This window comes from Mauremys mutica, chromosome 1 (assembly GCF_020497125.1).
Source record: "Mauremys mutica isolate MM-2020 ecotype Southern chromosome 1, ASM2049712v1, whole genome shotgun sequence".
Taxonomy (NCBI): domain Eukaryota; kingdom Metazoa; phylum Chordata; order Testudines; family Geoemydidae; genus Mauremys; species Mauremys mutica.
Window position 1 is genome coordinate 11,009,603 of NC_059072.1, and position 27,991 is coordinate 11,037,593.

The 27,991-nt window shown below is 46.7% G+C and overlaps 1 long non-coding RNA gene across 1 annotated transcript in view; it reads left to right on the forward strand.

Annotated features, from left to right (window-relative positions):
- Positions 1-10,042: 10,042 nt before the first annotated feature.
- The window catches only part of LOC123351974, a 180,926-nt gene continuing 162,977 nt past the window's right edge, over positions 10,043-27,991 (forward strand). Inside the window, exon 1 of the long non-coding RNA XR_006574080.1 lies at positions 10,043-10,387. This is a non-coding gene — a long non-coding RNA (uncharacterized LOC123351974). The remainder of the gene's footprint in view (positions 10,388-27,991) is intronic.

The window sequence follows — 27,991 nt, forward strand, 5'->3', positions numbered from 1 at the left end:
GTGGTTCCATTGTGTTGGGAGCAGGATTTGGGGAGCCCATACAGGGAGTGTGCACCCGTTGTATGCTGTACAGCCCACCGTGGACCGCGGGGGCAGAGATGGCACGTGGGTGGGGCATGAAGGGTCATGTGCCTGCCCCATTTCTCCAGATACCTCTGGAGGGTATGGCCGGAAGCGAGGAGACTGCACTCACCCTGGCAGCGGCGCTCTCTGTGAGGAGGGAGCAGGGAGCACTGAGCTCCTCCTCCCCTGACCCCCTACATGGGGCTGCTTCACTTTCCCTGCTGCCGGAGTCCTAGCACTGCAACCTGCTTTGCAGACTACCCACTGAGATGAGTTGGGAGTGGAAGCAGAGGCAATGCGCAGGATTCCAGCAGTAGGGAAGGTGAAGCTGCCCTGTGTCAGGGGCAGGAGGAAAAGCTCAGTCAGCCACCCTGCTGCTTCTTCCCTATCCATGCTGCACCACGGACACAGCTGCCAAGGAGAGTGCTGCCTCCTTGCTTCTCATAGAATCACAGAATATCAGGGTTGGAAGGGACCTCAGGAGGTATCTAGTCCAACCCCCTGCTCAAAGCAGAACCAATCTCCAACTAAATCATCCCAGTCAGGGCTTTGTCAAGCCTGACCTTAAAAACCTCTAAGGAAGGAGATTCCCCCACCTCCCTAGGGAACTCATTCCAGTGCTTCACCACCCTCCTAGTGAAAAAGGTTTTCCTAATATCCAACCTAAACCTCCCCCACTGCAACTTGAGACTATTACTCCTTGTTCTGTCATCTGCTACCACTGAGATCTAGATCCATCCTCTTTGGAACCCCCTTTCAAGTAGTTGAAAGCAGCTATCAAATCCCCCCTCATTCTTCTCTTCTGCAGACTAAACAATCCCAGTTCCCTCAGCTTCTCCTCATAAGTCATGTGCTCCAGGCCCCTAATCATTTTTGTTACAATTTTTCCACATCCTTCTTGTAGTGTGGGGCCCAAAACTGGACACACTACTGCAGATGAGGCCTCACCAATGTTGAATAGAGGGGAATGATCACATCCCTCGATCTGCTGGCAATGCCCCTACTTATACAGCCCAAAATGCCATTAGCCGTTTTGGCAACAAGGGCACACTGTTGACTCATATCCAGCTTCTCATCCACTGTAACCACCAGGTCCTTTTCTGCAGAACTGCTGCCTAGCCATTCGGTCCCTAGTCTGTAGCAGTGCATGGGATTCTTCAGTCCTAAGTGCAGGACTCTGCACTTGTCCTTGTTGAACCTCGTCAGATTTCTTTTGGCCCAATCCTCCAATTTGTCTAGGTCCCTCTGTATCCTATCCCTACCCTCCAGCTTATCTACCACTCCTTCCAATTTAGTGTCATCTGCAAACTTGCTGAGAGTGCAGTCCACGCCATCCTCCAGATCATTAATAAAGATACTGCACAAAACCAGCTCCAGAACTGACCCTGGGGGCACTCCGCTTGACACTGGCTGCCAACTAGACATGGAGCCATTGATCACTATCCGTTGAGCCTGACGATCTAGCCAGCTTTCTATCCACCTTATAGTCCATTCATTCAGCCCATACTTCTTTAACTTGCTGGCAAGAATACTGTGGGAGACCGTATCAAAAGCTTTGTTAAAGTTCAAGAATAACACATCCACTGCTTTCCCCTCATCCAAAGAGCCAGTTATCTTGTCATAGAAGGCAATTAGGTTAGTCAGGCATGACTTGCCCTTGGTGAATCCATGTTGACTGTTCCGGATCACCTTCCTCTCCTCTAAGTGGTTCAGAATTGATTCCTTGAGGACCTGCTCCATGATTTTTCCAGGGACTGAGGTGAGGCTGACTGGCCTGTAGTCCCCCGGATCCTCCTTTTTCCCTTTTTTTAAAGATGGGAACTACATTAGCCTTTTTCCAAGTCATCTGGGACCTCCCCCGATCGCCATGAGTTTTCAAAGATAATGGCCAATGGCTCTGCAATCACATCTGTCAACTCCTTTGGCACCCTCGGATACAGCGCATCCGGCCCCATGGATTTGTGCTCATCCAGCTTTTCTAAATAGTCCCGAACCACATCTTTCTTCACAGAGGGCTGGTCACCTCCTCCCCATGCTGTGCTGCCCAGTGCAGTAGTCTGGGAGCTGACCTTGTTCTTGAAGACAGAGGCAAAAAAAGCGTTGAGTACATTAGCTTTTTCCACATCCTCTGTCACCAGGTTGCCTCCCTCATTCAGTAAGGGGCCCACACTTTCCTTGACTTTCTTCTTGTTGCTAACATATCTGAAGAAACCTTCTTGTTACTCTTAATATCCCTTGCTAGCTGCAACTCCAAGTGTTATTTGGCCTTCCTGATTTCACTCCTGCATGCCTGAGCAATATTTTTATACTCCTCCCTGCTCATTTGTCCAATCTTCCACTTCTTGTAAGCTTTATTTTGTGTTTAAGATCAGCAAGGATTTCACTGTTAAGCCAAGCTGTTCACCTGCCATATTTACTATTCTTTCTACACATCGGAATGGTTTGTTCCTGCAACCTCAATAAGGATTCTTTAAAATACAGCCAGCTTTCCTCGACTCCTTTCCCCCTCATATTATTCTCCCAGGGGATCCTGCCCATCAGTTCCCTGCTTTTCTGAAGTCCAGGGTCCGTATTCTGCTGCTCTCCTTTCTTCCTTGTGTCAGGATCCTGAACCTGACCATCTCTTGGTCACTGCCTCCCAGGTTCCCATCCAATTTTGCATCCCCTATTAATTCTTCCTGGTTTGTAAGCAGCAGGTCAAGAAGAGCTCTGCCCCTAGTTGGTTCCTCCAGCACTTGCACCAGGAAATTGTCCCCTTTCCAAAAACTTCCTGGATTGTCTGTGCACCGCTGTATTGCTCTCCCATCAGATATCAGAGTGACTGAAGTCTCCCATGAGAACCAGGGCCTGCGATCTAGTAACTTCTGTTAGTTGCCAGAAGAAAGCCTCGTCCACATCCCCTTGGTCTGGTGGTCTATAGCAGACTCCAACCACGACATCACCCTTGTTGCTCACACTTCTAAACTTAATCCAGAGACCTCTCAGGTTTTTCTGCAGTTTCATACCGGAGCTCTGAGCATCCATACTGCTCTCTTACATAGAACGCAACTCCCCCAACTCCTCGGGAGTCCCAAGAAATCTGGGAGGCATGTGACCACCCAGAACCTTTCATCTGTGTCCCCCCACTAGCCACAGCTACATGACGCCTCTGTGCACGGGCTGAAGCTGAGCTAGGGCCATGCTTGTGCTCTGAGCGGTCCCTGGAGCCCACCGCTCCCCCCGGACTCCCTGTCCCCTAGCCTACTGCCCACCCTGGAGTCTCATGCCCCCCACCCCCGAGCAGTTCCCGGAGCCCCCCACTTTGGCTTCATGTCCTCCCCACCCCCCCATCCTTTGGGGCCAGTCCCTGGAGCTCTCTCCACCCCCCCACCCCAACTGGCCTTTTTTCCCTCCCCAGTCTGCCTCCAGTCACCTGCTTCTGCCACATCCCAGCCTCCCCCATCTCCCCAGGGCTGCTATCTGGAGTCTCCTTGGTCCCTCCTGCCCCTTGCTCAAAAGTAGTCACACATATTCACGCTCTGCTTTGCTGCCCAGATCTCAGCCCATCCCCATTTCCCTCCCCCCCATCTCTGCTATTTGGCTCAGTTGGGGGCATGGAGGGATGTTTTTTGGGGGCGAGCAGCAATACCAGGTGACTCAGGCCAGCCCCATGTGTCCCGTTTTCAGTTTAGGAAATAAGGTCATCTAACTCTCTGGGCAGGGCACATGGGGAGCTGGCAGGCGATTGGGGAGCTTGGGGGGCAATTGGGGGTTAGTGGAGGGGAGCTGGGTGGAGGCCTGGACCTTGACTGTTAGTTTGACCAAGAAATTTGTACCTTGACAAAAAGTAATTGACTACCCCTGCTTCCCACCATTGGGGCATAAGCAGAGCAGAGGCAACTTCAGCACTGAGGTCAGAACAGCAGCCTCAGAATTGCTCTGCTGCAAGCTGTGTGGCCTGTATGCAGAATCCCTTCTCTCCAGCCCTGTAGGAGATCCCCAATGTACACAGGCTGGAGAGAGGATTTGGAGTTAAAAAATAACATATTAAATGGATGGAACACAGATAATTCCACAGAATTTTAAATGGTCTCCTCTCTCTATAGAAAATATTATGGCCAAGAAATAATATATATATATATATATATATATATATATATATATACACACACACACGTATATAAAATGCAGTAGCATGTACAATACAGCCAAGTATATGTAATTATTCACTGTTTTATAGGGCATTTTTTTACACAAATGAACCACAAATTACTTTACAAAGTTAATATAATTACAGAATTAAATGGTACACAATTTTTCATTATCTGGTCATGTCTGTAGCTTTAAGATAATGTTTTACAGCCATAAAGCAACTCTTTAAAAATGCACAGTGGTATTGCCCACATCTTCCATGTCACATCTGCTTAGTTTTACAGACACAGACAAGTTTTTGCTACTGTCAGCACTGAAGACCCAATTTAGCTGCAGAAGAGCAAAGCTGCATTATATTCTGGCTGATGCGTCATCCACAAAATGAGCAGGCTACATTCTGATTCTGGACTCTTTCGTGCTGGTGATGATGTAGCAAGCAGAAAGAATATAGCCTGTTTGCTTATTAATTATGATTTATGATTATTCCCCTTCAGAGATCAAACTGAGCTTGCAGCACAGGCAGTATAACGGGAACACAAAAAAAACTTGCTTCCACTTGTCAACTGAGCCCATTTGATATTAGGAAGTCGTCACTGCTTAGGAATAAATGAGGCAGCACTAAGAAATCATTTCACAGTGAGTGGCTTTTCTGACTAGAAAGAGCTGCTGTTCTTTCTACCTTGGACAGGCAGGATGGGTGTAGTCACTGCTTTGCACGCTGCCGCCCCTCCTGCCGAACAGGGAGCCCCTCTGAACTGGTGTGAAGCGGGTTTGGTGGACGGGAGGCGACGGTGTTATGCTGCTGCAACCGCTGGTGTTGCCGCGGCTGCTGCAGAGTCACGTGAGAGTCCCCTTTAAGTTTCCATAGAGAGGCCTCTCGGTGTCACATGATGGACATGATATAATGAAACAACATTGTAGCGAGGAAAGCATTTAGGGGAGCCCAGGGCTACATAAACAGTGGCTGGGAACGTGGCAGAGAGGGAAGGAAACTACGGGGCATCCTTGTGCACACAGGAGCCCAGCTCCATCCAGCAGTGAGAGCAGACTTGGAAAAGAGAGGAGGGGGCCCTCTGTTCCCCTCCCACCCCTCTCGGGCCAGGAGGAAGAACAACTTTTAATCAGCACAGCTGGGATTGCACCTGTCTCCAGAGTCCCCACCATCCAAAGAAAGAGGAAATTATATGAAAGAACAGATCTGGAAACTACCTGGCTTTTTTTTTTGTTTTTCTTCCACTTTGCTGGGGGGGGGGGGGGTCGCGGTGCGGGGAAGGCGAGAAAGGTTTGCCAGCACATGGATCATCTTAAGGTAAGTTATTTATAGTCCTTAAAAGCGCCTCAAGAGAGATTTGTTTTGGGAGATGTAGTGTGTGTATGCGCGCGGGGGGGGATTTCGTCCTGAATTTTGCATCCGGACGTTTAAACGAGGAAGGGTGTCATTCCACTGTGGCATAGTTTTAATGTGAGTTTTGGTTCGGGGTGGGATTGTTTCGCATGTTCGTCTCCTTTCAACTTCTTTCCTCCGTGTCTCCGCACCCTGGGCCAGGGTCGGGAGAACGTGGGGCCAGGCGTTTGGGTAAGGGGGGGGGAGGTGGGATTTCCAGCTTGAAATGGGCATTTAAAAATAAAGGCGATTGCGCCATGTTTGTGTTGCTAAGAGGAGGTGTGTGTGTGTGTGTGTGTGTGTGGCATGGCTGCATGCCACATGGCTTCTCCGGAGCGGCTGGGTTGTGCGTGTGTTTTTCCCCCTCAGTGTCCGCATTCCAGCTAATGTTGCGCAGATAAAATTCGAACTTGAGGTAAACAGAAGAGGAAAGGAGGGGGCGGGGTGCGGGGGGGGGAGGCTGTTTCCATCCTGGGATCCCACCTCTCCGGTTCGCAGAGAACATCCACAGCGGTCACACAATCCCCCTTCCCACCTCCTTTGCCGCCAGCCAAAAAAAAACAAAAATCCAGAGGAGCGGGACTGCAAACCACAACAACCCCCCCCTCCCCTCTGCAGCTGGGGGAGGGCGGAGCGCCTTTTTATCTCCAAAACGTCACATTCCAAATCCATAACAACACAGCCCCCCACCCACGCACACACCTTCGCCACCGGCGTACGGGGAAGGTGCCATTCCCCTTCGCAGGCTCGCAGCGCAGCAGTGCCCACTTCCTTGCCCCAGGAAAAACATTACGCAGAGTAGGCTGGAGCAGAAATGGATCCCCAGTGAGTGCCCCACCTCGTCCAGCCTGGTTACTCCCAGGCACCCAGCGGGCTCAGAGCCTCCCCAAAATCAGGGTGGAGTGCGTGGCTTTTTCTAAATAAAAAGGGGGGCATGTTTCCCCCCTGAGTAAAGGTACAAGGACTAGATTATTACAGCGCTGAGCATCTGGTTGTTGGTCGGTGCTGGAGCTCCCTGTGCGTGTGAGCGCAACGGGTAAGTGTGGCTAGCTGGGGATGTGGCAGGTGCTGAGGCTTGGCATGTGGTTATTGACAGGGACACTGACGCTGTGATGGAGGTTCGTGGGGATTTGGGAAGTAACTATTGGGTAGGGGTGTGTTAGACGCGAGGGGGCATCCGAAACAGGGGGGAAATGACCGCTCCGAGGTGGAGCAAGGCTGTGTGTTTGGGAAGGGTTTTTGGGTTTTTTTTTGCTGTTGGTGTTGGTTTGGAAAGCAGCAGAACAGCATCCCCTTAACAAACACACTTGGGTATCTTCATATGGGTATAGATAAACTTGCTTAGTTTTAGGGGAGGGGTGTGTGTGTGTGTGTGCCTTTGATTTCGAGGGAGGTGTGCTGGTAGTCGGGGAGAGGTTACCTTTTGAAGTGGTGTGGAGTAGCAAAATGTGGATGTGTCTGTTGGCTGAAGGGGGAGGGGGGTGCTGTGATTTGCAAGTTCTAGGTTTATGACACAGGCAGTTTAGCTGGCAATAAGTATACTTAGCACTAATGTGATGCCCTTCACATGCCCAGAGCACTGTCAACACAGCCACTAATTAATTGACGCAGGGATCTTTCTGTGTGGCACATAGCCACTGTAGGGGCAGGCAGATAGCGGGTAGGGACATGGATGGGTACATGGCAAGATGGGGAATGAAGAGGCGAAAGCACTGCTCTGGAGAGAGAGAGGCATGTGGCGTAGAAGAAGGCCCCATATCAGGTATAAGGGGGTATTACGCCTTACGGAGCATATAGGGGAGTGGAGTTGAATGAGGAATTACAAAGCAATTTACCCTCCTGGGTGTTGTGGGGCAGGGCACTGAAGAGAATGTATGAGGAGGTAATGCACCTCCTGAGGAGGAAGGGCCAGGAATACTGAGTGGATTATATTTTGAGAGCTATGGGAGTGCGTGGGGGGGAGAGGCTAACAGACGTGTGCAGGAGGGATGTACACATGATTGGTTCTGGTGGGGAGTTGAGTTATGGGGGGGTTATGTGTTGGGGGATGGGGAAACAAGAGTGGGTCTGAGGAAGGTATGTGGGATTTGTGTGTGGGATTTGGGAATGGTAAGATGGACACGGGGCCGTGGGGAGGGGCCAAAGGACTGTAGCGGAGGGGTCAAGGACAAAACATGTTGAGAAGCAGAGGTGCTGGAACAATGTGTATAGTGCCGGTGCTGAGAGCCATTGAACCAAACTGTAAACCCTGTATATGATGGGAACCACTTCAAGCCAGGGGGTGCGGCAGCAACCGTAGTTCCTGCACCTGTGTTGAGAAGCGGCTTTTCTGGGCGCATAGAGGCGGTACAGGGCTTTGTAGGGGAGGAGTGTACGTCCTGCTGCAGTGAGGGTTTCTGGGTGGTGCCATACAGGGCTGTACTGGGGGCAGGTGGCACAGGCACAGGTTGGTGTGTGTGTGTATGGGAGACACAGAGCTATGTTGAGATGAGGGAGCGGGGGGCACAGGGCTATGTTGTGGGTGAGGATGCCTATGGGAACACTACACTGTTGGGAGGTGAAAGGGTCTGTATTTGTGGGGCAAAGCTGTGTTAGGGTGAGGGAGTCTGTATTTGGGGGCACAGAGATGTACTGGTGGTAAGGTGAGTCTGTGTGTGGGGCACAGGCAGGGGCGGCTCTAGGATTTGCGCCGCCCCAAGCAGGGCGGCACGCCGCGGGGGGCGCTCTGGCGGTTGCCAGTCCCGCGGCTCCGGTGGACCTCCTGCAGACGTGCCTGTGGATGCTCCACCGGAGCCGCGAGACCAGCAGACCCTCCGCAGGCATGTCTGCGGGAGGTCCATCGGACCCGCCTGCCGCCCTCCCGCGGGACGCCACCCCAAGCACGCACTTGGCGCGCTGGGGTCTGGAGCCTGCCCTGGGCACAGGGTTGTGAAGGGGTGGGGCTGTGTAGGGGTGGGGACAGGGCTGTGTTGGGGTAAAGGGGTGGGGCTGTTTTGAGGTGAATGAGGGTGGGTGGTCGCAGGGCTGTGTAGGGGTGAAGGGGAGGGGCCAGGGCTGTGTAGGGGTGGGTGTATGGGTGGGGACGGGGCTGTGTTGGGGTGAATGGGGGTGGGTGGTCGCAGGGCTGTGTAGGGGTGTATGGGTTGGGACAGGGCTGTGCAGCGGTGGGTGTATGGATGGGGACAGGACTGGGGCGGGGCTATGTTAGGGTCCAGGGGGACACGGCTGTATTAGGGGAGGGGTGCTGACAGGGCTGTGTTGGGGTGAATGGGGGTGGGTGGTCGCAGAGCTGTGTTGGGGTGAAGGGGAGGGGTCAGGGCTATGTAGGGGTGGGTGTATGGGTGCTGACGGGGCTGTGTTGGGGTGAATGGGGGTGGGTGGTCGCAGGGCTGTGTAGGGGTGAAGGGGAGGGACCAGGGCTGTGTAGGGGTGGGTGTATGGGTGGGGACGGGGCTGTGTTGGGGTGAATGGGGGTGGGTGGTCGCAGGGCTGTGTAGGGGTGAAGGGGAGGGACCAGGGCTGTGTAGGGGTGGGTGTATGGGTGGGGACGGGGCTGTGTTGGGGTGAATGGGGGTGGGTGGTCACAGGGCTTTGTAGGGGTGGGGACGGGGCTGTGTTGGGGTGAATGGGGGTGGGTGGTCGCAGGGCTGTGTAGGGGTGAAGGGGAGGGGTCGGGGTGTATGGGTGGGGTTGGCCTGTTTGTAGGGATGGGTGATTGCAGGGCTGTATAAGGGTGAAGGGGAGAGGACAGGGCTGTGTAGGGGTGGGTGTATGGGTGGGGCGGGGCTGGGCTGTGTAGGGGTGGGGACGGGGCTGTGTTGGGGTGAATGGGGGTGGGTGGTCGCAGGGCTGTGTAGGGGTGAAGGGGAGGGGTCAGGGGGTGTATGGGTGGGGCTGGGCTGTGTTTGTAGGGGTGGGTGGTCGCAGGGCTGTGTAGGGGTGAAGGGGAGGGACCAGGGCTGTGTAGGGGTGTATGGGTGGGGACAGGGCTGTGTTGGGGTGAATGGGGGTGGATGGTCGCAGGGCTGTGAAGGGGAGGGGTCAGGGCTGTGTGTGTGGGGGTGTATGGGAGGGGACGGGGCTGTGCAGCGGTGGGTGTATGGGTGGGGCTGGGCTGTGTTGGGGTGAATGGGGGTGGGTGGTTGCAGGGCTGTGTAGGGGTGAAGGGGAGGGGGCAGGGCTGTGGAGGGGTGGGCGTATGGGTGGGGCTGGGCTGTGTTGGGGTGAATGGGGGTGGGTGGTTGCAGGGCTGTGTAGGGGTGAAGGGGAGGGGGCAGGGCTGTGCAGCGGTGGGTGTAGGGGTGGGGCTGGGCTGTGTTGGGGTGAATGGGGGTGGGTGGTCGCAGGGCTGTGTGGGGGGGGCTGTATGGGTGGGGACGGGGCTGTGCAGCGGTGGGTGTAGGGGTGGGGACAGGACTGGGGCGGGGCGATGTTGGGTCCGGGGGACACGGCTGTATTGGGGGAGGGGTGCTGTGGCATCTGACAGCAGGGCGGGGTGGAACGAGCGCGACCCCTACCTCGCGGCAGCGGCCCCCACGCGAGCTCTCAGGGGCGCCGCCGCCTCCTTGCAGCACCAGCCGCCGGCTCTGGAGGCCACGCCCACCGCGCGCCTGACCAATCCCCGGCCCGCGCCGCTGCTCTAGCCGCAGCCCGCCCCTGCCAATGAGCGAGTTGCTGCCGTCTCCCCGCCCACCCTCCTGTTTGTTATGGTCCGGGCCACGTGCCGCCGGCTCAGCTTGTCACGCGGCAGGGCCTCGCGCCGCCCCCACCGCCGTCCTACCTCGTCTGTCCGGAAGGAAGGAGACACAGGTGGGGGATGGGCGCGAAAACCGGACAGATCCGGGACGGGAGCGATTCCCGCCCGCGGGTCCCGGCCCCGTCGGACCCCCGCGAGGGGAGCGATTCCCGCCCGCGGGTCCCGGCCCCGTCGGACCCCCGCGAGGGGAGCGATTCCCGCCCGCGGGTCCCGGCCCCGTCGGACCCCCGCGAGGGGAGCGATTCCCGCCCGCGGGTCCCGGCCCCGTCGGACCCCCGCGAGGGGAGCGATTCCCGCCCGCGGGTCCCGGCCCCGTCGGACCCCCGCGAGGGGAGCGATTCCCGCCCGCGGGTCCGGGCGCCCTGCCCCATCCACGACCCTGCTCCTTCAGACCCCTCAAGGGGGGCCAATTCCTGCCTGCTGCTCCCAGGGCTCCACCATGGTCACACCCAACAAGGGGGCCTGTTCCGTCTGCAGTGTCAAGGGCCCTAACCATCAGTCCCATGAGGAGACCAATTTCTGCCTGTGGGTCTCACAGTCCTGCCCTGTCGGACCCTACAAGGGGACTGCTTCCTCCCTGTGCATCCCAGAGTCCTGCCCCATCAGACCCCAGCAGGGCACCATTTCCTGCCTGTGTGTCTCAGGGTCCTGCCTTGGTCAGCCCCCCACAAGAGGATTGATGCTGGCCTGCAGATAAAAAATTAAAAAGGCGCCTAGCCCCGGCGTGGAACCCACTTCGGTGTGGGCCCGATTCCTGGGAATTGGGCGAATTGGCCTAAAGCCAGCCCTGTACACCAGTACCCTGTCCCGTTGTATTGCACAAGGAGACAAATTCCTACCCATGCGTCGCAGGGCCCTGCGCTGTCAGACTCCACGAGTTCTTTTTCCTGTGGCCCGGGGCCCTGCTCCCATCAGACCAGACAAAGGGACCAGTTCCTGCTTGTGGGTTTCCAGGGCTCAGCCCTGTCAGATCCCATGAGGGGACGAATTCCTGCCCGTCAGTCCAAGGGCCCTGCCCTGTCAATCCCATGATTGTCAATCCCAATTCCTGTTGGTTGTTCCCAGAGCCCTGCCATGTCAACCCTGAAGGGACAAATTTCTGTCTCCATGTAACTGGGCACTGCCTGTTAAAACCCATCCAGGGTCCAGTTCCTATCTACAGGTATCTTGGCATCACCCCATCTAGGTACCAAATCAGGCCTGTGGGTATAACTTTTTATGGAAGTCTTTTTTGTTTGTGTCTTAATAAGGTTGTATGAAGAAAGGCCTTGGGGGTTGGCACGGCTATTTGCTATGGCTGCACAGCTTTCACCACAAATAGTAACAGGATATTTTTTCTAGACTAGCAGGCTATTGAATATTGCAGGGAGAGAAGCAGGGTAGGAGAAGTATAACTGTAAGAGTGCCTTGCAACGTATTTTGTTGTTGTAAAACTTTTCAAAAAGACAATCATCTAGTAAAATCGTCTGGTCAAATTGTATCCCCAAATGCTTGTAAATAACTAAATAACAGCAAACAGGTAAGTACAGGGAATGGAGAAGAGAAATGGTCTTATGATAGATGATGAGATAGGGAAATGCTGTTGAAGAGTTGCTGAGGAGACGATCCTTGCCCTAACGTTGGTAGGGTTGTAATGCCAGACAAAGTGTATAAGAAGGGGTGTAGCAAGATTAGGTTAATGATATGTGCTGGGTTTAATACATAGGGCCTGATCCTACACGGGGTGGGGACAAAATCAGGGATACTGCATAGCCCATTTGCTTGATTGAGCCGTAATCCTCCTCTCACTTATACCATTGTAAACTGGATATTATTTCCTTCAATCAGTGGAGTTGCCCAGATGTAAGAGGGAAATTGGGCTCAGCATTTTAATAACAGGAGTGTAATTTTGAACTATGCTGAAATAAATGGAAGGCCAAGAGTTGATTTGAAGATTGGGGTGGCAGGTGCATTTTGCATATGATGTGGAGAGCAAGGACCTTGGAGAGTGTAGACATCTGCTGTTGGGGGTCGGGTGGGAGCCAGGCTGCCTCACTACACGAGTCCGGTGAGTGGGCGGGTTAGCCTGGTGGGGCAGGAAACCGTCAGGGGCTCAGGCCCTCCGGGGAGGGCTGGGCAAACAGTTCCGTATTAAGCCCAGGCCCTAGGTCAGGGCGGGGCAACAACCAACAGTTCCAGGCTCAGACGCTCAGGCAGGGGCTGAGCAAACAGTTCAGTATTCAAGCCCAGGCTCTTGGTCCTGAGCGTCGGGGTGAGGAGGAGACTGCCACCCGTGAGTGAGGTGGCAGGGGGGGGGATGCAGGCCTGCCCACTCCTCTCCTTTCCAGCCCGGGGCCCTAACAGCGGCAGGTGGCCTGCTGCTGTGTCAGTGGGGATCCTGGCCGCAACACACTGACATTGGCTCTGGGTGTGCTGCAGCCAGACTAGGGTCGGCTGCCCCCGGGCTACTTCCGACCTCCCCCTCACCAGTACCTGCGTCTCAGCGGCGTCTTCCACGGCGTCTAGCACAATGGGCTCCTCGGGATACTGAGCGAGGGGTAAACTGGGCAGCTCCTCTGGGTCCCTTTGTACCGGTCGGCTTATGGCTCTTCCGGCGTCTGGTCGGCGTCCAGCCTCTGCAGGTATGGCCAGTCTTCGGGTCGGTCACAGGCGGCAGGAGTCTCCCCAGTGGGAGCTAGGGCATCAGCGTCTGACCTCTGGCGGCCAGGCAGCTTCTGAGCCCTGGGGTTGGGCTTTTATACTTCCTGCTCTGCGGCTTGACCTCTGTAGGGGCTCGTCCCTCTCTGGGGTGGCTGGGAGCCAGGCTGCCTCACTACAGGGAGACTATAGATGCTTTCATAGCACAAATAATATTATGCAGAGTAATACCTTTACTCACCTAGGTAATCTCATTGATTTTCTTAGTATAGGTACAGCTACACTTACTCTTAGGATTTTGGTAGAGGAACAAAAACAATCCACTTGAAACTATTTACTCAGTAAAGACATCTCTATTTGATATAGATTTGAGCATAGTGAAAGGAACATAGTCATGCAGCACACTGCAGACACTGATATTTGTGATGTCCATGGATCAGTAGCTTGAATAAACAATGGTGGACACACCAGGAAATTGCCTTCTCCTTTATTCCTGCTGGTGAGATGCTATTAATGTAAAAATGTGTTCCCATCTCCCATTGCTCTTTAATGTTATTGAGCTTATTTATCTTCTCAGTGAGACAGTTAGGAGGAAAAATATTTCATTTTGTAACTTACTTCACCTTCAAAAAGAAAAGATATTACTTCATACTGCCAATTCGTAGCAAGGCTCCCTGTGTACCGAACACTGTGTTTTATGGAGCTGTTGTGATGATGAATACAGTGTGTATTAAAAACGGTTATGAAAAACAGCTATTGTGCCTGACTTCTCTTTTCTTTCTATTTAAATAATGCCTGTTTATATCTCACATAAGATATGCCCAAAATTTCACTTTAGGAACTCATGACTTGACAAATTTCACTGGTAAATAAATAAAAAAAAGGATCACTCTTAGTGTAGAAGAGTTCAAAAAAGTGTCTGAAAAGGAAACAGCTAAACAACGGTTGGTTGTTGGTTTTGCAATGGGAAGTAATGAAACCTATTTTTTCACTTTAATAAAAAGGGAAATTGTGAACTTATTTCATAAACATTACTGTACCATACTACTAATAACCTATTAGATGATTAAAACTGAAAGAATGTAAGAACTTCCTGTTCATGCTTCACTGTTCCATTACTTATTTACTTTACTGCATTTCTCTCAACTTTGACAATGAAATTCCGTGAAGTCCGGCCTTCAGTGCAACTGTGTTTGGGTTGCAGTGTTGCCAACTTGAGTGATTTTATTGTGGTCTTGAGGTGTTTTTTCTCCTTAAAGCTCCAGCTGCTGGAATCATGTGACTATGTCAGAATCTGAGATTTCGTTAAAAAAAAATATAAACCTTATGGTTGCAGACAAAAAACCTTTGAAAGCTCTAAAACCAGAAGGCAAATAAAAAGACTCCTTCCCCATATTATTTCTTTCAAGCCAGTATCATTTTTTGAGCCTGACTCATGATTTTTTGAATGGTGGGTTGGCAATACTGAGGTTGCTAGTGTGCCCATTGGAATTTAAAAAAAAAAAAGCCTTGGAAAATTTCTTTTGGCTTTGGATTTTGTAAAGACTCTTTAAAAAACAAAACAAACCCAACAACATTTCAGTTTGTAAAGAGGGCATTTTTGTCCAGTGGCTAGAACAAGGGACTGAGAATTGAGATTGCTGGGTTCTATTTCCAAGTTTTGTCATTGATCTGGTCTGTAACTTAACCTCTATCCATTTCCTGGTTTGGGACTTGATACTTACCTTATAGTGGTGTTATGAGGCTGAATTAATTAATGTTTGCAAACTGCTTTGAGTTCTTGGATGAAAAGCATTATGTGGCCCTGGGTTCTTGCAGGTGGTGCAGGGGTACACCTGGGCAGAGCTCATGAATGGGTGTAGTGACCAGGAACGGCAAACCGCAGCCACTGGGAGCTGCAGGCGGCCATACCTGTGGACAGCCAATGGAAACAAACTGTCTCTCGGCCCACCAGCGGATTACCCTGACGGGCCATGTGCGGCCCACCAGCCGCAAGATGCCCACCACTGGATTAGAGGCTTCCTCCTCTCCAACCAATTTAAACAGCTGACAGACAACTTGAAAGTGAGAGGATGTAACACACTACAGTGAAATGAGTCTTTGTGAAATTATTTGTTTATTATCAAGAAAAAAAGTTTGCTTCCAGTTTCTTATGTGCTTTTAAAAACAAACAAATTAACTTGTGTTTTCCAGAGGCTGTTTGCTATATTATTGTAGAGTTTTCAGTTGATGCTTTTAGGCCCTTATTTTGACTATTTTTTTTCCTACTGATGTAGGCGTCTTTCATTGTCTGCTGAGCATGCTCTGTGGTTGTTCGGTGATCACTTTGCCCAGTGTTCTGGCCTTCCACTGGTTTTAATTTCATGGTTGTGCTCTACCTTCCTGGAGCAATTATGAACCCTGTGAATTTTAATAGCATGCAAGAATATCCAACTGAACACCATCTTTGGGCAGTGATTTGTTTGTAAGTATTTTTCTCCGTCTCCTCCACTGCTATTCTCTATAAAATAAAGCCATTTCTGTCCTGGAGACCTAGTTTTTGACCATTGTGTAATCGTTGTTCTCGTTAAATGTTAAACTTTCAGTTGCTATTTGTATGTGTTTTGAAACCCATTCTGGATTGGGTTTGTTGCTGTGTAATAAACAAATTTCATTTATTTTCTGTTTAATGCTTTAATAGTATGAGCTGTGATTTATGTTTGGGGATAGAGGGATCAGATGAGATGGTGGGCTTTAAATTGCATTCCATATCTTTTAAACTGTTTCTGATTTGGGAGAGGAGAATAAAAATACATTATAGTTCTGTAGTGCCTTCCATACAAGGATTTCTAAATGCTTGACTGACGTTAACCAGCCATCCCCAGGTATTACTTTAGTTTTTTAGGTAGCGGGGAAAGTGAGTCAGAGAAAAGTTAAATCTTTTGAAAGACAAAGTTTGTGACAGAGTCATGATTATAACTTAAGAATCCTGGTCCTGTGTCCTAACCAGGAGGCCATCCTTGAGTTAAATATGTTTAACTTGCTTGTGGAGAGTAACATTCTAACCTGTTAACCTCAATGCATGCTTTTTCTTGATTAGACATGTGTAATGATCACTCGTGTAGAAGAGCAGGACTAAGAAAAGCACAAATAGAGTGCAAATATTTAAGTTATGTACAAAAAATGTTAAATAATAAATTTAGCCTGCAGCAAGGGAGATTCAGGTTAGATATTAAGAAAAGTTTTCTAACTATAAAGATAGTAAGTAGCACGGAATAATTCTTCCGCACTACGTGCTGATTAGGCCTCAGCTGGAGTATTGTGTCCAGTTCTGGGTGCCACATTTTAGGAAGGATGTGTATAAATTGGAGAAAGTCCAGAGAAGAGCAACAAAAATGATTAAAGGTCTAGAAAACATGACCTATGAGGGAAGATTGAAAAAACTGGGTTTGTTTAGTCTGGAGAAGAGAAGACTGAGAGGGGACATGACAACTGTTTTCAAGTACATTAAAGGTTGTTCTTCTTAACCTCCGAGCATAGGACAAGAAGCAATGGGCTTAAATTGCAGCAAGGGTGGTTTAGGTTGGACATTAGGAAAAACTTCCTAACTGTCAGAGTGATTAAACACTGGAATAAATTGCTTAGGGAGGTTGTGGAATCTCCATCTTTGGAGATTTTTAAGAGCAGATTGGACAAACACCTGTCGGGGATGGTCTAGATAATACTTAATCCTGCCTTGAGTGCAGGGGACTGGACTGGATGGCCTTTCGAGGTCCCTTCCAGTTCTATGATTCTGTGATTCTATAGTTAAGTACTGGAATAGCTTACTTAAGGAGGTTGTGGTATCCCTATCACTGGAGTTTTTTAAAAACAGGTTCGATAAACATGTCTGGGATGGTGAAGGTGTACTTAATCCTGCCTCAGTGCAGGGGGATGGCCGGATGACATCTTGAGGTACCTTTTAGCCCTGCGTTTCTAGGTTTCGATGATTGTATTTTAGGGAAGAACTTTAATGGCATTTTGCATTGTATAAGGTAATACTTTGGTTTTTAAAGAATCTTTAAATATTGTGTCATACTGGTGTGTGTTTGTGCATGCCATTGCCCTCTCTGGATGATATCAGAAGTACTGAACTGTTGTAGGACTATATAGCCAAAGCTAATAGAGATTATTGTTTGGCCTCAACACTTCAAAAAGGAGAATGTTTGTTTTGTTTTTCTATACTCTTGCAGTGGAAATAAACACTCACAAAAACATTTCTATTAAATTGTAAGACCCTGTTTTTATATTTTTAAAACCATCTAAATGTTAGGTCTAAAATTCACTGACTTCTACAACTTTAACTTACACCAATGTGGTTTTTTTTTGTTTTTTTTTCCTCTCTCCCTCCTTCTCCCCTCCACATACTTTTATGCCATCTGGTCTCTTTCTCTGCTTTTTGCCTCGCACATTTTTTCCTGATCACTTTCCCCTCGTCTCCCACTGCACATGCTGCCCAACTGGCTGTTTTTCTTCTTCCTAACAACCTTCTTCTCCCACTTGTGGTTCTCGGTCCAAAGCTCAAGTCCCAAGGGCAGTTCCTGTTTCTTTTCCTCCTCCCAAGTACAGCACTGGCCTCTAAGAGAAAAAACTAAACTGATTCCTCCTTGTTTACAATTGTTTTTACGAGCACATGGGCTCATCTGTACAGTGAAGACCTTGGATGCCTGTAGAAACAGATGGAAACAAGGAGGAGGAGCCAGCATCATGTGACAGGCCACCTCTCCACGGGTCATGGTCTAGGAACTACACTATTGTCTTGTAGCTAAAACCTAAAACTTTTAAAAAACGTAAACAAATGTCTCAGGTTTAATCTTTAAATTATTTGGTTTCTGCCTGTTCACAGTAGTCTAAAGACACATGAAATGAGGAGGGGGTAAAATGCGGGCAATGCTAGCTGTGCCCAGGCATTAGGAAGGCTGCAGATCCTTAAACTGGGGTGTTGGTATAGTGTGCAAATGGTGGTTGTGGGATCTGCCTTACCATATGTATATGATTTTACTATAACTGAATGGGTACATGGTTTTGAGATCTCATGATAAGCTGTAGCGTGGTTGGCTTCTGTAAAGATACTGTAGATTTTGTTTTTTGTAGGGTACAGAAATGTCTGCTTTGTCATTCTCATAAACTCAAACTCTGCACCCATGTGCATATATAGCTGTCGTGGAAGTTAATGGGAGCTATGTGTATATATCTGAGGGCAAAGTTTGGCCTGTGATATTTTAATGGATACCTCTCTTTTTCCCAACCCTTCTTGTCATAGTCTACCCTAGGGCAATGTACAGGTCAACTAAGCCATCCTAAAACATTGAGGAAGAGGGCCAGTGAGGATGAATATATTGAGGGAAATGGGTATTCACAGATAGTAACTAACATTTCAGTTAATACTAAAAAGGAATGTGGATTTGGTAATTACTGGGTGTTGTTCAAGGATAATAATCATCTTGTGCTCAACTACAAGGTGGAATAATAATAAAAAAAAATGTGTATAGAGAGATTTGACACATTGACACAGGCCTATAATGGAAGAGAGTCTCTCTTAGCGCAGTGGTTCTCAAAGCCAGAAAGCTCCCGCCAGGCTGGGCAGGTTTGTTTACCTGCCATGTCTGCAAGTTTGGCTGATTGTGGCTCCTACTGGCTGCGATTCGCCTCTCCAGGTCAATGGGGGCTGCAGGAAGGGCGGCCAGCACATCCCTCGGCCCGAGCCATTTCCCGCAGCCCCCACTGGCCTGGAGCGGCGAACCGGGGCCAGTGGGAGCCGCGATTGGCCGAACCTGCAGACGTGGCAGGTAAAGAAACTGTGTCGTCCCAGCCCAGCAGGGGCTTTCCCTGAACAAGTGGCGGACCAGCTTTAAGAACCACTGTCTTAGAGTACTCTTTCTGTTATGTTACTTTTGAGAAGGATTAGAGAAGAGGATATCCTAGTACTAATAGCGCTAGCTAAATATTTTAAATGCAAGGCCATTCCAACGATGTATTCTATTACATATGTCTAGTTATGTTTATAACTATCTTCTGTGATTTTTTTTTCTTTTTGTAAAATGACCAGTAAAATATCCTCTTATCCAAGATAACTTGATTTACATTTTAGATACTCTTGGCTGATATTTGTGGTTAGTCTTCTGTTAGTTTCTTGTGGTGTTAGAAGCCATCAAGCTGTTTTACTTACATCTAACAGGAAATAGACTTTAAAGAACAGGCTTGTTATATGCAAAGGAACTGTAATGGCAGTAGAGATATAGACTATAGTATTTAGACTGTTTTCTATCTCTATTACTTGAGAAAAATTTAAGAGCTAGATTCTAATGAGCATCAGGCCTGAGACTTTCAAATGCAGCTTAAGTGAAATCAATGTCATAACTAACTTTCTAATGTATTTAACGTTATATATAAACTGTCTTCTCTTTGTGGACAGCAAGATTTATTATTGCCCATAAAGTTAAATATCATCCCTGGCTTCATTTCATTTAGTGTTTACATCTGGTCATTAAATGTTCATGATGACTTTAGCCAAAGTTGATAACCGCTTGCTGTCATTTTTAACAATTTGGGCAGAACTGGGTGTTATATTCCAGCTCATTACAATAATTACCTCTTTATTCAATATATCTCTTTAAGCCTCCCATAATTTAAAAAAAAATGTTCCTTCCTGTGATGTGGTCCTCATCAGTGTGTGTAATAGTGTGTCTTCTCTTCTGTCAGGCAGGTGTTGCCTGTGGGGATGAATAATTTGTGGGACTAGCCCTTCCTCTTCCTGCTAGTTCTTCCTTCCTTCCTTCCTTTCTTCCTTAGTAACAGTAGCTAGTACTTATTCTCTGACATACTCTTTTATTTCTATGATCTTAAGGAACTACTGAAATCTAAATAGAGCAAATGAAACCAGGAGCGAACAAGAAGCCTAGGAGGAAGGGTAAAAAGTGCCTGCCCTGTTCTTCTACCCCACTTCTATTTTCAGCTGTGGAGCCTTCAAGCAGTTGTCCAGAATTCTTCCCTCCACCCCCTGCAGCTTTGTGTGGCATAGCCGCAGCCAGGCTTAGAGTAAACAGACTGGGGAAAGGTGTCCGACCGTGGGCATGTTCCCCATTCTAGATGCTGCTCACTTCTACCAAGGATTCCAGAGCATGAGGAATGAGGTTGGAACTCCCCTGAAAAGGGGAGACGAATCTTATCCTCTTAGGATTTTCTGAGGAGGCCTCTCTTGAGGAATGGGTTCACCCTTAGCAACCTCTCTATGGAGCAGAAGATGAGGCAGTCTTGTGTATGTTTTTGACCAAATTCTGCCAGTGCTCGCCTTCATTGTCAGAATGATTGACGGAAGATGATCATCTCCAGTTTCCTCCTTGCCCAAGCATCTCTGCTGAATGTGTAAGCTGGATGGAGCTTTTCATAATGCTTGACTTCAAGGACTAGGCTGTGCAGTAGTATCTTATTCCAAGACTTGTCAGTACCTCATCAAGCCCTCTGCATACATTCCTGGGGTGGTGAAATTTCCTCTAAGCTTTGTCTTTTATCCTTTTCATTCAAGAGGCCTTGTTATTCAGGTATGTGCTGGACTCAGTTTTGATGAACACTTCAGTGAAAATACCTCTCTTCCTACTCCAGCAACACAGTCAAATATATTTATTAGACTTCCTTCTTTTGGTGAAGATCTCGCTGCATTTCTTCGTATGGCAATCCCCAGTCAAGCATGGTCTTAAAACAGGTGGGCCGATTTCCGTTTGTAAACCACAATGCAAATCCAAGCCCTATTTTGGCCAACCAAAGTCCAGTAGGAGCCAGTTCTGGATTTCCCTTTTTCTGTCACAGGAGCAACATTTCTTATGGGTCCAGGATTAAGTCTGTGACTTGTGAAGACTAGATCATTGAATTTCACAACCCTTCTCTCCCAATTTCCTGAAGAAGGGATACATGCTGCATATCTTGCAGTGTGGTCATATGGTGTCTACCATTTCCCCAGTTCCACTCTGACTCAACTTCCACCTCTTTACCAACTAAATGTGACTAGCCATTAACACTTATAGATCCAGAAATCTATTTATATTTTTGGATATCCCAAGTATAACTAAACATGCTAGCAATTGAATAACATTTTCTAATGTTCTTTATCTCGTTTAGTCAACTCTGGTGTAGTTAACGTGTCATTTGAATTATTTAAATACAATTAATGAGAATTACATCTGATAGTTACATAGAATGCTTAGACTCTTCAGTTCCTCTCCTTCCCCACTTCTACTTGCTTTTGGCTCTTCCTCATCAAGGCCTTGTGTTGTTAGCCCTCCACCTGCCCTCTAATCACAGGCATGTGCAGCACATTTCATTAGGGTGTGCACCCAGGGAATTTTATTTTTTATTTTTTTTTAAAGGTGAACATTTATTGAATACTCAGTCATAAAGGACATTATATTTATTCATCAAACAAACTAAAGAAATGAAAACTTAACTTATTTTTTTTAAATTAACAACTAAACTTTACTTAAAAAATACAAACTTAAAAAATGACACAAAATACCAAATTTTTGCAGTAATGATAACCAAGCATATACAAAGAGAGTCAATTTTCATGATCATTATCTTTAACCAGATAATGAGCTAACCCAAATTGACCAAAACAGATTAAGGTTTCTATATCTTCCTGTCCTAGAGAATGAGACATTGCTCACCAGGTGTTATGGACTTAAATTCCTCAATCACATCATTGTAATTAACTGATGAAGCCAATTCTTGTTCAGTGTACAAAGTCATGAGTGAGTCAAGGTGCTGTTGGGACATTGTACTTCCTAGTTTGTTTTTTTACATGTGCTAGTTTCAAAAAGGCTCTTTCACATGAACAGCTTGTAACAGGTAAGACTGCAAAGCATTGATTAGATTTGTAAAAGGCCTGGAACATGGAAGACCGATCCGATTCCTTTAGCCAATCAAGCCACTCTCTGGTGGTGTTCGTAGTGCTACCTTTAGGAACAGATCCGTCATAACCCTGAAGCAATCCGACTTCAGCTTCCAACTCATCCAAGGACACTTTAAATTTGTTGGTAATGATTCTTATATCGTCCCTGCCAATGTCTAAGCTCAGCAGTTTTCCCATTGCAGTCACAATTTTACAAGTCTTCTGTTCAAACTGCTGGTCAATGCCGGTAATCACTGAGTCTGGGAGTGGGTAAAATGAAGTTATTCTCTCCTGCTCCTCTTTTGTATCAAAGTGATGCTGGGACTCAAACGCGTCATCGATACGAGTGGATGTTTATCTCTTAACTGGGGGAATCGATATATCATTCTCTACACACATTTTTACACTGTCATTGAAAATAGATTGAAAATATTCTAGGCCACTTCTCATCGTAGCCAAAGAGTTATGTAAGCTTTTCACCCCGTCATTGCTGTAAGTAAGTTGAGATCTGGAGCTTGAAGAGCCTTACGCACTTTTACCACCACCTGGAGAATAGGGTGCATCATGTGAAGGGCAAAGATGAACTTGAATGAATTTAGTTCATTGATAAGGCCCCTGGCTTATATTTTAGCGTCAGCAAGGCAAGTTGTTTCGATAATCTCTTGTAAAGCTTGTAAAATGATGGAATAGTTTTGTTTTACAGCAGCCACTGCTTCTGCTCTGCATGCCCATCTTGTGTTTGACAGTGACTTCAAAGTCTTCAACTGGGATCCTACTTCTAACGAAATCTTCTCCATTACTGCATGTCGTACAGGACTCCCCTCCACGAAGGCATAAAGAGTCTGAATAACACCAAAAAAATCAAAGACAGTTCTGTTTTGTTTACTTGAAGTGCATGCAACTACATAGCAGTATACATAGAGTATTTTACTGTTTCTTTCTTTACATTTCATTTGAACTCCCGCAGTACGTCCAGACATAGTAGATGCGCCATCAAAACAGACAGACATCACTGATGACCAGCCAATTTTAAGAATGCCAAGGACATCATTTAACTGGTCAGAAATAGACTGAGCATTAACTGTTAATAGTCTCTGAAGAGACACAAAATGTTCAACTGGACTATGTTTTTCATTGTCAAAATAGCGCACCACAATAGACATCTGACTGTGGACACCATGAACAGTAGTGTCATCGGCAATTATTGAGACCATTTTTCCATTTAGTGAAGACACAGTCTTTTGTTGCACAACATTGTGCAAGGCCACAATTAAATCATTTTGGATGCGATTATAGAGATTGTTGCACATGCTTTGCCATTACAGGACCATATTTTTGGAGCATATTGACAAGATTTAGAAATAAACCTTTTTCAAAACTGTCAGGTTTTTCATTGTGACCCCTGAATGGTCTCCCACCTTTCGCCAAACACAGAACAATGTCAATCTGTTGCTCCATTACACTTCGGTTATGGCACCGTTTTTCTTCTTGTTTAGATAGATAAGCCTGCTTGCCCTCATCCAACAGTTTCCCTTCATTAAAACTTGACCATGAAGAACAGCTCAACACATGAGATTGACAGTTGGTGTTTTTTAAAACATTTGTTAGCCCTATGCCAGTTTCTGAATCCCTTATCAATAAATGCTGGATCAGTGTGACCTTTGTTTGCTGCATCATTAGAGGAGGAGAAACAGCAGTAAAAGCAAAATGCTGCTGCCTTTGATGGGCTATATTCTAATCACCTATACTTTTCATACCAATGGGACTGAAAACTTCTTTGTTTATTCCCTATTTTACTTCTAGGAAACATGCTTAATCTTGGCTGATAAGGACCTCTAGACAATCGATACCGGCGTTCTAATCTATTTTTTTGGAATATCACAGACCGTGTGATCAGATGGAATGTTTGATGGCTTTGAATAGGAACTACACTGACCTGAACTAAGAGACAAAGTCTGTTTCTGTTGGTCATTATTCAGTTTATTGCATGCACTGGAACTAGAGGAGGGCATTTTCTGATCCCATTGGGGGCCAGGCTGGGTGGCGAGATTGCAACTGGCACCTATGGCAGCCTGCTTTTCAAGCCATTCTGTTTCTTCCTCTGAACACACCCCTCAAGCCACCTGCTTGGCCATAATGTCTGCCCTCCACTTGCCCGCTGGGCCCTTCTTACATCCGCCTTAGTTGTGGAGATTGTTTGGGTGGCCAGGGTAGACACGATTTGCTCTGGAGAGTGTCAACTCACAGTGTGAATTGGTGGGGCAAGTTGATAGTAGGGAGAAGTGAAGTTTTCCCTGCAGCCCCACCACAGAAACAAAATACCGAGATGGAATCTCAAACTTATCTCTCCTGTATGATGGTTTATTGTGCTACCATTAGATTAACAAATTGGCCCAGGATAATGTTAGCTTTTTAAAGAGCTTATCTTCGAATGTTTTTAAATCTGTTCTTGTGTTTTACCATAAACTGATATGGTCCAGCAGTCTTCTGGCTCATATACTGGAAATATGTTTTTTTTTTCTTTTTAAATGAGTCATCCCCATGCATTTGTAAGTGCAGTGATATTCTATTAAAGGATTTCTCTTACCCTATTAAATTGTCATCATATGTTGCATTTAAAGTAGATTTACTGCTAAAGAACTAAAAGAGCCTAGGTAACAAACAAGAGGAATTGGAATTGCTCATTTATGAGCATAAATTCGATCTCGCTGGAATTCCTGAAAGGTGGGGGGATGATCTAATGTGTGCCATGTTACTTTTATATCATTCTAGTATTTTAATCAAAATGTCAGGCAGTACCATGTTAAACACTTGGAGAGGGTTCAGAGAAGAGCCATGAGAATGAAAAAATAACTAGCAAACATGCCTTATAGTGGTAGATTCAAGGAGCTCAGTCTATTTAGCTTAACCAAGAGAAAGCTAAGGATTGATGTGAATAAAGTCTGTAAGTGCTGACATGGGGAACAAATATTTAATAATTGGCTCTTCATTCTAGCAGAGAAAGGTGTAACACAATCCAGTGGTTGGAAGTTGATGCTAGACACATTCAGACTGGAAATAAGTGTACATTTTTAATGATGAGAGTAATTAACTATTGGAACAACTTACCATTTGCTGTCATTAACAATTTTTAAATCAGGATTTGCTGTTTTTCTAGAACTACTACTCTAGGAATTATTTCACGGACGTTCTATTACCTGCCTTTGTTATACAGGAGGTCAAACTAGATGATCATAATTTTCCCTTCTGGCCTTAGAATCTGTGAATCTATGAAAGTATAAAATCCCCCCAAAGTGTCCATTTCCAAATACATCTTTTTAAGCTATATGCCCTTTAAATTATTGGACCTGTTCCTTCTCTTAAACATCAGTGTAAGTCAAGTATCAGATGGGTAGCCATGTTAATCTGGATCTGTAAAAGCAGCAAAGAATCCTGTGGCACCTTATAGACTAACAGACGTTTTGGAGCATGAGCTTTCGTGGGTGAATACCCACTTTGTCGGATGCAAGTAGTGGAAATTACTCAAGTTACTCTGGACTTACAGTGGTGAAAATGATGAGAGAAGTGGGTCCACTCTATATGTGTGTATTGAAGCTAATTTTTAAAGTAAAACTTTTTTTGCTTGTATGTATCTGTTCTTTGTTGTCATTTGAGGAGCTCCAATTCGTGGGATACAGAAAACACTTAGCTATACTCGGTGCACTCATTGGTGGAATAATGAACAGACTAAAAATGGCAGCTTGTGTTATTGTATTGTTACATTAATTTTCATATAGTAATGAAAGTAAACACAAAGAATCTCTGAAGAGGCATTTCTGACTGGTGCATATTTGATCATTCATGGCGTGTGACAGCTGGACAGAAAATTATATTGGCGTGTTAGTGATCACTTCATGGTCCCAGTTCTTTAATCACCCCATTTGCCTGTTTTTATAGCGCTTGTTTGCTTTTAAATTGGAAAAATCAAAACATCAGTATTGGTTTAGGAGACCATGTAACACTTTGGAGTATGGTTCCAGTGCGCTTGCAGTGTGGAAGGGATCGTGTCAGGCTGCAAGAGTCTGCACTAGGTGTGCAGTAGAGATCTGATGTTATATTATCCCCTTACTCCGCCTCCATCCTGTAACCATTCTGTCCCAGCAGGGATTGCTAGATCCACTATTAGCTTCAGATGTCTATTGCTGGTAGTGTTTCTAACATTACTGTAGAACCACTGCTAGTCTGTAATAATAGCAGTGGGGATTTTTTTAGGGGGAAAGGAAAAGAAGTGGTAAGGGATGGGCAGATTAGAAAGGCTGGGAATTGGGGTTGTGGCAAGATAGAATAGGAGAGGAGAAATGTCTGTAAATAAGAAAACAGATGACAGACATCAAGAGGAATTCTGTCCCACCAGAAACAGCATCCCTTGTCAGAAATGCATTGGAAACGCTTCCTCCTCAGAGAGAGGCTGTTTTGGTATGGGGAAGTAGTATGACTGATGAGGAACTTGATCTAAAACACAAATTGTCATGACCCCGATATTTTGGTCATGTGGGGGACTCTGATAAAGTATTCAGATGAATCCGGGGGAACCCTTTCTCACCCAAATATAATATTGTCATTGGACTTGTTTTAAATCTTGGTAAGATGTAACATTAGAAAGTCCATGCATCAAAAAGAGTTATCTTCTTCTCTTCTGTAGAAACCTATGCACATTTGCTGTGCCAGTAATGTTTGATGGTTGGTTTAGATGCTGGGAATCAGGAACCTGTATGGAAGGTGTGTTTCACAATAGACTTTAGAGTTCAGAGACATAAACATTAAAAGGTTATGTTTCTGCTACCAAGAAGTTAACGGTGTTTTGGCTTCAACACTTTGAATGAGACAACTGCAGCTTTGATGTGTTGCTAAAAATCTATAAATCCTATGTGCAGTGTTGTTTACTCCTGGGGGAATTCTGCAGCTCTGCACAATGCAGAATTTTGCAGAAATTAATGTTGTGTGTGCAGAATTTCCTTTCCTCCACAGAAATGGGCTGCAGTGCTGCTAGCTGTCACTAGGGGCCACTGGATTCAACAGAGCCAGGCTTGCAAATAGAAGACATTGCTGGGGAGCTAGAAGGTTCCTGGCAGCTGAAGTTCCCAGTATGCCTGGAGGGAAGGAGAGGGTGGCATGCAGGAAACTTTGTGCAAGCCTGGAGCCAAGCATCAGGTTGTTGAAACTGGCATGATTATGTAATGTTATTTTGACAAAATCTGCAGAATTTTGCAGAATTTTAATTTTTTTTGGCACCGAATGCCCCCAGGAGTAGTTGTAGCCATGTTGGTTCCAGGATATTGGAGAGACAAGTTGGGTGAGATAACAATAACAGAAGTTGGTCCAATAAAAGATGATACCTCACCCACTATGTCTCTCTAGAAATCCTGTAGCTTTTATCCAACCTTGGGTTTTGGTAGGTATTGAATTAGGTAGCACAGAGTTAATTTAGTTAACATCTCACTATTAAAACAAAGTGATAGTAGGAAATATAGCTAAATGCAGGTTCTCTTACAGCTTGTAATTGTGTGATATTTATAAAGTACTGTGAGGTCATTGGGTTCCGGTATGAGCCGTTTCCTGAAAACCTCATTTTACGTGGTAAATCTAAAAGTGTACTTCTTAGAAAAACTCAGCTGTGTTTTGTTTTTTCCTCTCTTGCTGTTAGCTGTCCATCTTGTTTTGTGTCTGTTGCAGTGTTTATATAATACTATAGAATAAGGACACTTCAATAATGCAAGGGTACACAGAAGTGCACTCAAGCCATGTTTGCAGAACAAGCACTGCATAGAAATTTACTTCATATATGTCAATGGATTAAATTATCCAATGTCACATGGGGACTATTCAAACATACTATGTCAGACACACAGAAGCAGTATTGCCAATACCAACCATTCAAAAATCATGAGTCAGACCCCCCAAAACAATGAGAGTGGCATAAATATTGTGAGATTTTTAAAAATAATAATTCGTTTTTGGTTTTTTGTTTGTTTTTTTTTCCCTTCTGGTTTCTGAGTCTGTAGGGGGCACTGCGGTTACTTTTTCCGACAACCATGAGGGCCAAAAACATACTTTTTTAAAATAGAAAACTGAAATTCTC